Here is a 12,639-nt window from a genome sequence, read left to right as displayed (position 1 = left end):
GATCGTGTTCAAGTCCAGGCTCTGGTTGGGCCACTCAAGGACATTGAGAGACTTGTCCCGAACCCACTCCTACGTTGTCTTGGCTGTGTGCTTAGGGTCGTTGTCATGTTGAAAGGTGAACCTTCTCCCCACTCTGAGGTCCTGAGTGCTCTGGAGAAGGTTTTCATCAACAATCTTTCTGTACTTTGCTGCGTTCATCTTTCCCTCGATTCTGACTAGTCTGCCAGTCGCTGCTGCTGAAAAACATCATAACAGCATGATGCTGCCACCACCATGCTTCACCGTAGGGGTGGTGTTTGCCAGGCGATGAGCGGTGCCTGGTTTCCTCCAGACCTGATTCTTGGCATTCAGGGCAAGGAGTTCAATCTTGGTTTCATCACACCGGAGAATCTTGTTTCTCATGGTCTGAGAGTCATTTAGGTGCATTTGGCAAACTCCAAGCGGTCTGTCATATGCCTTTTATTGAGGTGTCTTCCGTCTGGCCACTCTACCATAAAGGCCTAATTGGTGGAGTGCTGCAGCGATGGTTGTTCTTCTGGAAGGTTATCCCATCTCCAAAGAGGATCTCTGGTGCTCTGTCAGAGTGACCATTGGGTTCTTGGTCTCCTCTCTAACCAAGGTCCCTTTCCCCCGTTTGCTCAGTTTGGCTGGGCGGCCAGCTCTAGGAAGAGTCTTGGTACTCTTCCCCAAATCTGTGTCTCCCAATAATCCTGTCTTGGAGCTCTACGCACAATTCCTTCGACCTCATGGCTTGGTTTTTGCTCTGACATGCACTGTCAACTGTGGGACCTTATATAGACAGGTGTGCCTTTCCAAATCATGTCCAATCATTTGAATTTACTCCAATCTGGTTGTAGAAACATATCTAGGATGCACCTGAGCTCAATTTTGAGTCTCAAAGCAAAGGGTCTAAATACTTATGTAAAAATCAGTATTTCTGTTTTTATTTTTTATAAATTTACAAAAATGTCTACAAACCTGTTTTTGCTTTGTCATTATGTGGTATTGTATGTAGGTTGAGGATTGGGAAAACGGTTTAAACCATTTCAGAATAAGGTTGTAATGTAACAAAATGTGGGAAAATGAAAGGGGTCTGAATACTTTTCTGAATGTGCTGTATTTTCTTGTTTGATATGAATCAATATAATTACATTGGATATATTCTCCGTTATAATATACCAGTGTTTGTTTTGTATCCAATGCATTTAACTTACACTACCGGTCAAATGTTTAGGAATACCTACTCATTCAAGGGTTTTTCTTAATTTTTATCTATTTTCTACATTGTAAAATAATAGTGGAGACATCAAAACTATGTAATAACATATATGGAATCATGTAGTAAACAAAAAAGTGTTCCAAATATATTTTATATTTGAGTTTCTTCAAATAGTCACCCTTTGTCTTGATGACAGCTTTATGGGTGTGTCTCGGTGTGTCAAATACATTATTCATATTTTATTTGGACGGGCAAGGACGTACGGTAGGGCGGACCAGGCCCCTTAAGGCCCACCCATAACGCCAGCCCTGTACCTTCATATTATGTCATATTCCCAAAGACAGCAGCTCACTAGTTGGTCATGATATCTACACTCGCATTGTCCTGTTGCTGATGGTCTGTCTATTTATATTGGCATAGTGCATACAAATATGATAAGTTAGTTCCATGGTATGGCTTATTCCAGTATTTTGTGTTTCAGAATAATTGATCGTTCAGTCAACATGGATTTGATAAAATTCAAAATTAACTATCGCTACTCCTGGTACTAGTACTCCCAGTATATAGCTCCTTTCTTGTGTATTTTATTTGATTCCTCTGCATTTTGGGAAGGGTTCGTAAAGCAAGCATTTGATGGTGAATTCTACACTAGTTGTATTCGGTGCATGTGACATACAATTTGATTTGATTTGAAGCCCTCTATCAATGGTTATAGTGAGGGCACCAGTCACCCAGAGCTAGCAGCTATTATACAAATTTTGCTCTTGTGTACTGGACATGTTCTGGCACCATGTAACTATGTAAAGTATTGTGCACTACGTGACATTTCGGTAACTGTGTGCCCAACAGCCTTCACATACGACCTGACACTAATGTCAGTCAATTGGATATCTTGTTATGGCATCCTCCTTTCGTTTTACTGTCCAACTTCCCAGTGGCAACAGTTTATCTCTCTTGGCTTAGCAAACTTGTTCTGTTTTGAGTGGTGTTGTTATTGTGTAAACTGCTGTTGTGTGCGCTGTAACTGTAATTGTAGTCCATTGACAGCTGTATGTCCATGTGCCTGGCCACTCTGAATGTTTACACAAACACAGGCTGATGGATGGAGGAAACGAGGTGGAGAGTGTCTGACAAATGCGTTGTGTCGTGATGAGTACGACACAGAACATTGTGCTGGCAGAGTGTAGGGGGAATTATACACCCAAGGAATATGCTTTCTGGGACTGGCCTTAAACACAAGATGAGTGTCAAAAAGGATTTGAGTCACAATTACTGTGGTTTGGTCACTGTTGCAATAGCTCCCAGGGATCTTATTATTTCAAATTATTGAAACAATTTAATAAAAATTGGGATTCCACAGAATTCCAGAATTGAGATCAACAAGATTTAAAAGACAGACATCAGTGGCCCCCCAGATAATAGATCATATCGGTTTGGTTTGCCACCCACACAGACCAAATCATTTAAAAGCATGGCAAAATATGTCCTCGACTTGCTCCTGAAAAATGTACCTACATTTCCCAGCTTGTTCATGAGATCATCCAACTTCTTACTGGTTGTGTATACGTAAATCTCAGTGTGTGTTCTTTAAAATATGCACATTGTTGCCAAAATACACCTTCATTTAAAGACCTGTCTCGGTCTCCTCACTCCTCATGAAAATTCAGAGGATTAGAATTTTAAAAATCCATCAGGAGGACTTAAAAAGGAAGACAGGAAAAGTAGGCCATCCTGATTAGCCCCGCAGGGTGTTTTAGAAAAAGTGAATCTTCCAGTAAGACAATAACCCCAAGCACACATCAAAATCCATGAAGAAAATGTTAATTGTAAACAAAAATCAACATTTTGCAATAGCCATCTCAGTCTCCGGACTTGAAACCCATTGAAAACCTGGGTTATGAATTGAAGAGGGCAGTCCACAAGCACAGACGAAGGATATCAAATCATCTGGAAGGATTCACCAACTCATAAAACATTTTAGAAAAAGGCCCAGTGCCTTATCTTCACAAGGTGAGATATTGAAAATAGGGGTGTCAATCATTTTGACCACTACCTTTAAAAAAATGTTATACTTGGATTAGTATAAAATAATAGATTTCCCCTAGTATTTTTGTTGTGCATACAATATACACTGCATTACCAAAAGTATATAGCATTAAGATTTCCCTTCACTGGACCTAAGAAGGCCTAGCCCAAACCATGAAAAACAGCCCCAGACCATTATTCCTCCTCCACCAAATTTTACAGTTGCACTATGCATTGGGGCAGGTAGCGTTTTCCTAGTATCCACCAAACCCAAATTAGTCTGTCAGACTGACAGATGGTGAAGCGTGATTCATCACTCCAGAGAACTCATTTCCACTGCCCCAGAGTCCAATGGCGGCGAGCTTTACACCACTCCAGCAGACGCTTGGTGATCTTAGGATTGTGTGCGGCTGTATCATAATTCCTTATTTTATACGGTCATTTTTTCTCATCATTATCAAAGGTGTCAATAATTTCAGACCTCACTGTAAATGCAGAGAAGCACTTATTGGGGGCTGAAATACTGTCTTTTGTTTCACGGCAGGTGCTTGCTAGAGGGAAATTGTCAGAGACAGAGACAGAAAATCATGATGTCTATGCACAGCACACGAATTTGAATCCATGGCATGTTTTTCTTTATACAGTCCATTATAAAATAATTGCTTTATATAAATGTCATACATGACGTCCTTTAAAAAAAAAAGGATTGCAGCCATGATGATATATCAAAACCATATGTTCTCAAAAGGAAAGGTCTTGATATTACCTGATATTCCCAATGGTGTTCTGTCAGAAAATAATTGTTTTCAATTGTCTCTAGTGTGTCACTTTCAGACAGATAGTGTGTTCCTTTCTTTGGCTGGCTTACCACAGTTGTGTCTCCTTCTTTTCTGCCTGTTAAGAGTTAAACTGTGCAATAAATTATTACCACCTTCTATGCTTACAGGGAATCAAAGAAGAGTGCGGCATATATCATATGTTGGCCTCTGTAGAGGAGACAACTGTATGGGAATGGAAAAGTAATGAACCTTGACTCCTACCATTGAGAGCTTCTCCAGTGTGAAGGACACACATTTATCTGCTGAGTGTATGCTGGAGCAAGGTTCAGACCTTAAACCTCTCGATATGAATAGGGTTTTCATATGAAATATCAATATGAAACATCTTAAGTTTTCACATGGCTCTCTGACCAACGGATTAAATAAAATATTTGTCGTTGATCTAAATATTTAGCAAAACTGAGGCGGAGTACAACTATGTTGACTTATTGCTGAGTAACTGCAGATGAATAACCTTTGTGCTTACTGTAACAAGCTGGTAATAAGTTACATTTGTGGTTGTATTTGGATCTCATATGTTTGGATTTAGTTAGAAATTAGCCAGGTATTATGCTACAAACTATTCTAAGATGCCTGGTACTGTCACGCCCTGACCTTAGTTATCTTTGTTTTCTTTATTATTTTGGTTAGGTCAGGGTGTGACGAGGTTGGTATGTGTGTTTTTGTCTTGTCTAGGGTTTTTTGTACATTCTATGGGGGTTTTGTATGTCTAGGTAATGTAGGTCTATGGTGGCCTGAATTGGTTCCCAATCAGAGGCAGCTGTTTATCGTTGTCTCTGATTGGGGATTCTATTTAGGTTGCCATTTTGGTTTGGTGGGTTATTGTCTGTGTGTAGTTGCATGTCAGCACTCGTTCTATATAGCGTCATGTTTGTTTAGTGCTCTTTCTTTATTAAAAGAGGAATGTATTCATATCAAGCTGCGCCTTGGTCTCCTCTATACGACGAACGTGACAGATACATTGTAATGACATAAATCCTTTCCCTTATAGTTACCCTGAAATAATGCCTCTATAATTACATGTTTTGCACAAATTAGTCTGGACTCTTAGTTTGGTGTTATAATTACTGAAATAATATTGATGAAGTTAGTTATTTATTAATACTATTATTATTGTGTGCTTCAATTGTGCACAGCTATTGGACAAATATAAGTGAGGACTTTCCTGTCACACTATATATCAATTGTAGTTCACCGGATGAATCTATGGGCACCAAGGGTATTAGAGTTTGACTCCAGGACATTATCATAGAGTAGATCTGCTCTCCAAAATGGAGGGAAATTGAGAAAATGCAAACACACGTCAAATGGATGTCAGACCATGATCCCTGCTATGATTGACATGACACCTGAGAGACTGTCTTTCCATGCAGCCTTCTTACAGAGTTTTAAAAATCCCTTTGGGTATAGTCACTGTCTCATTCAAGGATGGAAAAGTGACCTCACATCCCGTATATAAACCATGTTATGTGAGAAGGTTGGGCTCTCAATTCTACGACCATGGAGCTAAAGAGAATTGTCCCATGACTCTGAGAACAGCTCAATGACATAGGAAAGTCATTATTAAAATGAAAAGGAATTACATTTCAGCATCAACAAAAACTTCAGCATCCCAACTAAGAACTTCCCAATTAGTTCAAATTTGGCATTTTATAATTGAATAACTTGCATTATTATTTGAATATTTTACCTTTGGTTATGATGAATCTGAAGTCAACATATTTTGTGTTATGACTGGAATAATCAAGGATACAAGTGAACATAAATGATTAAATAATCCATCCACAGCTATTATATTTAAAGGGAAATGTCACGTTCTGACCTTAGTTTCTTTGTTTTAGTATGGTCAGGGCATGAGTTGGGGTGGTCAGTCTGTTTGTTTTTCTATGTTGGTTTTTGTGTTCAGCCTAGTATGGTTCTCAATCAGAGGGCAGGTGTCGTTAGTTGTCTCTGATTGAGAATCATACTTAGGTAGCCTGGGTTTCACTTTTGGTTTGTGGGTGTTTGTTTCCGTGTGAGTGTTTGGGCCACACGGACCTGTTTCGGTTTTGTATATTTCACGTTTATTATTTTGTTCCAGTGTTCAGTTGTTTTTGAATAAATCAATATGGACACTTACCACGCTGTGTTTTGGTCCGATCCTTACTCCTCCTCAGACACGGGAGGAAATCCGTTACAGGAAATTTCAAAATAGTTAGAGGAAGATAAGTGTTTCCAATGACATCATCAACCAATTAGTAGGCAATTAATTGGTTAGTAGGCAAGGAAGCAATTAGTAGGCAATGTCTACTCATAATTGGTTACAATTATTTGATGCACACCGATGTCATTAGAAAAACTTATCTTCCTCTATCTGTTTTTCCACAGAACATACAGTACCAGTCAAACGTTTGGACACACCTACTCCTTCAATTTTTCTTTATTTTTACTATTTTCTACATTGTAGAATAATAATGAGTACATCAAAACTATGAAATAACACATGGAATCATGTAGTAACCCAAAAAGTGTTAAATAAATCAGAATATAATTTGTATTCTCAAAGTAGCCACCCTTTGCCTTGATGGCAGCTTTGCACACTCTTGGCATTCTATCAACCAGCTTCGTGAGTTAGTCACCTGGAATGCATTTCAATTAACAGGTGTTCCTTGTTAAACATTTATTTGTGGAATTTCTTTCTTTCTTAATGCCTTTGAGCCAATCAATTGTGTTGTGACAAGGTAGGGGTGGTATACAGAAGATAGCCCTATTTGGTTAAAAAAAACAAGTCCATATTATGGCAAGAACAGCTCAAATAAGTAAAGAGAAACAACAGTCCATAATTTATTTCAGACGTGAAGGTCAGTAAGTAAGGAACATTTCAAGAACTTCAAAGGTTTCTTAAAGTGCAGTCACAAAAACCATCAAGCGCTATGATGAAACTGTCTCTTGTGAGAACCGCCACAGGAAAGGAAGACTCCAGAGTTACCTCTGCTGCAGAGGATAAGTTCATTAGAGTTACCAGCCTCAGAAATTGTAGACCAAATCAATTCTTCACAGAGTTCAAGTAACAGAGACATCTCAATATCATCTGTTCAGATCTGTTCATGGTCTAATTGCTGCAAAGAAACCACTACTAAACAACACCAATAAGAAGAAGAGACTTGCTTGGGCCAAGAAACACGAGCAACGAACATTAGACCGGTGGAAATCTGTCCTTTGGTCTAATGAGTCCAAATTTGAGATGTTTGGTTCTAACAGCTGTGTCTTTGTGAGACACAGAGCAGGTGAACGGATGATCTCATATGTGGTTCCCACCGTGAAGCATGGAAGAGGAGGTGTGATGGTGTGGGGGTGCTTTGCTGGTGACAATGTCTGTGATTTATTTAGAATTCAAGGCAAACTTAACCAGCGTGGCTACCACAGTATTCCACAGCAATATACCATCCCATCTGGTTTAAGCTTAGTGGGACTATCATTTGTTTTTCCACAGGGCAATGACCCAACACACTTCTAGGCTATGTAAAGGCTATTTGACCAAGAAGGAGAGTGATGGAGTGCTGCATCAGATGACCTGGCCTCCATATTCACCTGACCTCAACCAAATTGAGATGGCTTGGGATGAGTTGGACCATAGAGTGAAGGAAAAGCAGCCAACAAGTGCTCAGGATATGTGGGAACTCCTTCAAGACTGTTTAAAAGCATTCCAGGTGAAGCTGGTTGAGAGAATGCCAAGAGTGTGCAAATCTGTCATCAAGGCAAAGGGTGGCTACTTTGAATAATCTAAAATCTCAAATGTATTTTGATTTGTTTAACACTTTCTTTGTTAATACATTATTTAATATGTATAATTTCATAGTTTTGATGTCTTCACTATTATTCTACAATGTAGAAAATATAAAAAATAAAGAGTAGGTGTGTGTCAACTTTTGACTGGTGCTGTAGAAACATGCCATTTGTTGATGTTGGGGTGATGCTTGAGTTGATGAATATTAAGTAGAAATATTCTGAAATGTCCCTCTAAGCCAATATTCATGACACTTATTTTATTTGAATTTCATTTCAAAACTCATCTTAATGAGCAAAAAACAGTCTTCATAATTTGAAATATACACACGTTAGAGTTTTATATTACCCAAAACCACTCTGTGATGAAGGTTGAGCTACTGTGTCAAAATTGCAATACCAGTTGGATTTAATTAATTGAGCTGCTTACAGGTTGGGTTTCAATCAAACTTGTGGAGCTCAGGCAATTTAAAATAAAACAAAACACATTTTGATGTAAATGGAAATTATCAAATTTTTCTGCAGTGCGAATTTGATTGAAAACGGCCCAGAGTGGAAGTTGGTAAAAGTTTTCTAGTAATTGTTCTTACAGAATGTCAAAAAAAGGTGAGCTGGGATCCTGCTTGGGAAGAGATTCTCTATTTCTGAAGGTACTATAGGAGAATTAAACACGACACAGGCCTATTTTTCCTCCTGGAAATAACCCAAGAAGCAGTAATTTATGAAACAGGAATTGGATGGTATAAGTGTTCCTCTCCCTTGGTAATCCCTCTGGGTAACTGAGGAGAATGTACACACACTGAAACCCACACACTGAAACATACACACACTGGTAGACAGTGAGGGAAACAGGGAATATCCTCCTCCTTCATCCTCATTGCCTCTGTGTCACCATGGCGATTTGTTTCATTATCCAGCCAAACAGACTGTTTCACAGGTGGTTTTGGTTAATTGAAAATTGCATATTTTATCATGAGAAGTATCTTCCTACTCACTTTGCACACTGTGCAGAATCCTCCCGTTTCATATTTAGCTTGATTAAATAGCTCTGACTTTATAAGAAGACAATGTGAGTTGAACACATTTACTGTAGCATACCTTTAACCTGGACGAGCCACTTCCCTTCACTACCAATGTAACTACCAATGTGACGTGATTATATTACATGCAGTGAAGTCCATGCGTGATCATTTTGTGTTATCCAAATGGAACTGTGATTTAAGACCTGTGTTCGTTAAAAAAAAACTGTCACTGTATGTCTTGAGTGGAGTGTGTATTTCTGAATGTGTTTCTGACTCTACGATGTGCTCTGTGTGGTGTTGGTGTATGAGGCCCTGCAGCATGGCTGAGCAGTAATTGGTAGGGTGGTCAACCCGATAAGCGTTTGAAGATTGCAGGGAAAAACCTAAATGGTCTGACTGATACGATTTAAGGAGCTCTTAGAGGCATAGTGAGGGAGATTTTACAATATGTTGGAACAATGATGTCACCGCTATTCCACTGTAAAACCTCCGCACACAGAAATAATGGATTTTCAGTCATTTTATTTATTTATTTATCCACTGTACTTCCCGGACAGCAGTACTGGCCTTGGACAAAATCAGTAAGTGTACTTTCAATAAGTAACTGTCCTTTCAATTGCCTATATTCCACGTGGGAAAATAGGCAAATCGTGTACCGTATACTATCATTACTTTCCATAAAATTGTTAATATTCGCATTGCCAATATCAATCAAGCCTGTTATTACCTTGATTGGATGATAAGGATATGGTTTTACATCTCTGGACCTGTTTCAAAGCCAGCCAAACTGTGTTCCCTGCAGCGTAGTAATTGATTGGATGATAAGGATATGGTTTTACATCTCTGGACCTGTTTCAAAGCCAGCCAAACTGTGTTCCCTGCAGCGTAGTAATTGATTGGATGATAAGGATATGGTTTTACATCTCTGGACCTGTTTCAAAGCCAGCCAAACTGTGTTCCCTTCAGCGTAGTAATTGATTGGATGATAAGGATATGGTTTTACATCTCTGGACCTGTTTTAAAGCCAGCCAAACTGTGTTCCTTGCAGTGTAGTAATTGATTGGATGATAAGGATACGGTTCTACATCTCTGGACCTGTTTCAAGGCCAGCCAAACTGCGTTCCCTTCCGCATAGTAATTGATTGGATGATAAGGATATGGTTTTACATCTCTGGACCTGTTTCAAGGCCAGCCAAACTGTGTTCCCTTCAGCATAGTAATTGATTGGATGATAAGGATATGGTTTTACATCTCTGGACCTGTTTCAAGGCCAGCCAAGCTGTGTTCCCTTCAGCATAGTAATTGATTGGATGATAAGGATATGGTTTTACATCTCTGGACCTGTTTCAACGCCAGTCAAACTGTGTTCCCTTCAGCATAGTAATAGCTCCAATTAGGAAAGTTGGACTTCAGATCTAAACACCTACTAGTTCAGTAGGAAGAATGCAGGGGTATTATACATTTTTTGCTTGTTTCTGGTTCATGTGCGGCATTATCTGTAACCATTGTAACAACAATGGCCTTTCGAATCATACTTTTGCAGTCCACTTGGGTCAAATTTAGATCAATGTTGATGCATGTCAGAACCTTGAAATACACTGCTATTACTATTTAGTCATTTCAATTTTCATATGAAGTTTTCTTGATATTTGGACTTGTTGTTTTTCTATTTGTTATCCCATTAACACGATTCAATTCAATTGCCATGCTGAGAAAGAAATACTTGCTATCATCTCTAAACCAGACATTTGGACCCCTAAACAACACATCCTGCAAAGATTTTGTCCGTTCTCATCAGTAATATATATTTGTCTGATCAACACGGACCAATGGATAGTTTCTCCAATAAAAACACAACATGGTTTTCCTTGTCAAATTTCACAGTGCTTTGAGGATTCCATCTGGTGCCGAGCTGTTTGGGTCCTATTTCCTGGTGTAATTTACAAACCAATAACGATGGCCCTGGATGTTTGTTTTGATTGTGATGACTTGATAACCATCAACACCTCATGAATATGCATGAGGCTGCTAGCTAGGTTTCTTTGCGGCAATTTCCCAGAAGGGCAAAGTCTTACCTTCGTCATCTCTTATTAGTGAGTTGAAAGAACCATCTGAACTGCCTTGAGTGTTATTCTGTTGAACATCAAAGCCAATTGTTTTCAGAATATGGAATGGAGCCTCTCATAAGAAATGTTTTCCTGTGACACACAAACTCAGGTTAAATAGAACACACTTTCAGTAGCCTACAGCAGCATAAAGCCAGCCACCAAGACTACCATCATCATCATCATCATCATCCCGCTCACCCTCACTACTATCATCAGCATCACCCCTATCCATCAACATCACTGTCGCCATCACAACAATAGTTGACATTTTGCATGTGTTCTCCCTACAACTTTTTGTCTTTGCCTGTCAGTCATTTCCATTCTGAACAGCCCAATGTTAGACTAATCCCTTGTCCCCTGCCCTGCCATCCACAGGGAACTCCTCAGTCCTCTCCACCCCCTGCCCTGCCATCTACAGGGCACTCCACAGCAGGACATGCTTGCCTTAGTGGGAGACTACATATGAATCCACTCCTAATCCTCTCTCTTCCTCCTTTTCTCCTGTAAAATATACCTTTCTCATTTGCTCTTGGTCTCATTAGCAGCAGATATATTCTTCTATTTAGATTGTCTCTCTGCCGCAGTTTCACACTCATATTATTGAGAGTAACACTAGACCTTAGAGTCCTAACACACAAAATATGATGACAAAATATGGCATTTCACTTTCCCAATGTGCAGTGTGGCTGTTTTCCGTGCCTCTAGCTGGAGCATATATGATCCAGTTCCCTGAGAATGCTTTGAAAAAGGTTGGTTATAGCCGAATGAATGTGCTGGTTTCCCTCTTCTGCACCTCATCAAGGGTTCTTTCTCTCTCTCTCTCTCTCTCTCTCTCTCTCTCTCTCTCTCTCTTTCTTTCTTTCTTTCTTTCTTTCTTTCTCTCTCTCTCTCTCTCTCTCTCTCTTTGTGTCTGGCCTGTTAAGTTGTGCAGGGAGAGAAGCCCATACAAAGAGAATCCCTGATCAACCTCAGTACATGAATACAGTCAAACACAGGAAGACCCAAACAGGGACGCCTCTTTCTCTACCACAACAATAGAATTACAAATCCTATTCAACAAGGCGTGAGCTATAAGCAAAAAAATAAACCTTGCACATAATAGCAAGTATTAATACTCCCTTTTCATTTTTAAGTGGCTTGCGGATTGTATCTAAAACGTCAGAATTAAGGTTGTTTAAAAAAAAAATGTTTACCATTGCATAAGAATTCATTCATTTTGATATTAATGTATTATTGTCAAAATTATTAAGTAAATATTATTTGGTAGAAGATGTCTCAATAACATCTGTATTTCTATGAACTATTGATCCCTATATTGATTACACATGCTCAGTCTTTGACTCTCTCTGTGTGTTTTACCTGTGGATGCTCAAGCATACCTTTGAATTAGTACCACACAAAATTACTGTGACTGTGTTTCTCAGCAGGCTATTCGCTATGTGTATTAAATGTCTTGTATTTTTAAATGTCTAACTGAGTGATGAATTAAGAGCATAATTTATGAAATTATTCACCAAATAAAAGTTTAAATGCAATACATCAGGGGGCTGATAGGCTTATTAAATACATTTATTTGCCATGAATCAAATGCTTCTTGCTCGATCTCCCTGCCCTCTTTCATTTACTAAATGTATTAATCTATTCTCTTTCATCCATCTGAG

Source organism: Oncorhynchus kisutch, linkage group LG27 (genome assembly GCF_002021735.2).
Source record: "Oncorhynchus kisutch isolate 150728-3 linkage group LG27, Okis_V2, whole genome shotgun sequence".
In the NCBI taxonomy this organism is placed as follows: Eukaryota; Metazoa; Chordata; class Actinopteri; order Salmoniformes; family Salmonidae; genus Oncorhynchus; species Oncorhynchus kisutch.
Note: the sequence above shows the minus strand (reverse complement) of the source record.